The following is a 1,615-nucleotide window of genomic DNA, read 5'->3' as shown; positions in this document are numbered from 1 at the left end:
GCGTAAGCATGAAATGAAATCAAAGGCATGACATTTACTTAAGCTGTCATTGTGAGGGTGGTTGTTGAGGGGGTGGAGAGGGGGCGAGAGAGATGGAAATTATTTGGATTTGTGCGGAGGAATAAGATACGGCGTAAATTAGCCAACATATGGGACAATGCAAGGCGAATGGAATAAAATATTTTTTTCTGACGAGCAGCAAATGTGGATTTTTTAAAAATTATTTTTTTAAGATATCAACAAACGTGGATTTTTTAAAAAAATATTTTTTGAAGATGTGGATTTTTTAAAAATTATTTTTGAAGACTAAAACAAACGTGGATTTTTTAAAAATTATTCTATGAAAATTAAAACAAACGTGGATTTTTTAAAAATTATTCTTTGAAGATTAAAACAAACGTGGATTTTTTAAAAATTATTTTTTAAAGCTATTAGCAAACGTGGATTTTTTAAAAATTATTTTTTGAAGACTAAAACAAACGTGTATTTTTAAAAAAATATTTTTTGAAGGCTAAAACAAACGTGGATTTTTTGAAAATTATTTTTTGAAGACTAAAACAAACGTGGATTTTTTAAAAATTATTTTTTGAAGACTAAAACAAACTTGGATTTTTTAAAAATTATTTTTTGAAGACTAAAATAAACGTGGATTTTTTAAAAATTTATTTTTTGAAGACTAAAACAAACGTGGATTTTTTAAAAATTTATTTTTGAAGACTAAAACAAACGTGGATTTTTTAAAAATTATTTTTTGAAGACTAAAACAAACGTGGTTTTTCTAAAAATTAGTTTTTGAAGACTAAAACAAACGAGGATTTTTAAAAATTATTTTTTGAAGACTAAAGCAATCGTGGATTTTTTAAACATTATTTTTTGAAGACTAAAACAAACGTGGATTTTTAAAAAATTATTTTTTGAAGACTAAAACAAACGTGGATTTTTTTAAAATTATTTTTTGAGGACTAACACAAACGTGGATTTTTTTAAAATTATTTTTTGAAGACTAACACAAACGTGGATTTTTTAAGAATTATTTTTTGAAGACTAAAACAAACGTGGATTTTTAAAAAATTATTTTTTGAAGACTAAAACAAACGTGGATTTTTTTAAAATTATTTTTTGAGGACTAACACAAACGTGGATTTTTTTAAAATTATTTTTTGAGGACTAACACAAACGTGGATTTTTTTAAAATTATTTTTTGAAGACTAACACAAACGTGGATTTTTTAAGAATTATTTTTTGAAGACTAAAACAAACGTGGATTTTTAAAAAATTATTTTTTGAAGACTAAAACAAACGTGGATTTTTTTAAAATTATTTTTTGAGGACTAACACAAACGTGGATTTTTTTAAAATTATTTTTTGAAGACTAACACAAACGTGGATTTTTTAAAAATTATTTTTTGAAGACTAAAACAAACGTGGATTTTTTAAACATTATTTTTTGAAGACTAAAACAAACGTGGATTTTTTAAAAATTATTTCTGAAGACTAAAACAAACGTGGATTTTTTAAAAATTATTTTTTGAAGACTAAAACAAACGTAGATTTTTTTAAAAATTATTTCTGAAGACTAAAACAAACGTGGATTTTTTAAAAATTATTTTTTAAA

This window comes from Musca domestica, unplaced genomic scaffold, assembly GCF_030504385.1.
Source record: "Musca domestica strain aabys unplaced genomic scaffold, Musca_domestica.polishedcontigs.V.1.1 37, whole genome shotgun sequence".
Classification (NCBI taxonomy): domain Eukaryota; kingdom Metazoa; phylum Arthropoda; class Insecta; order Diptera; family Muscidae; genus Musca; species Musca domestica.
This window is presented reverse-complemented; position numbering follows the sequence as displayed.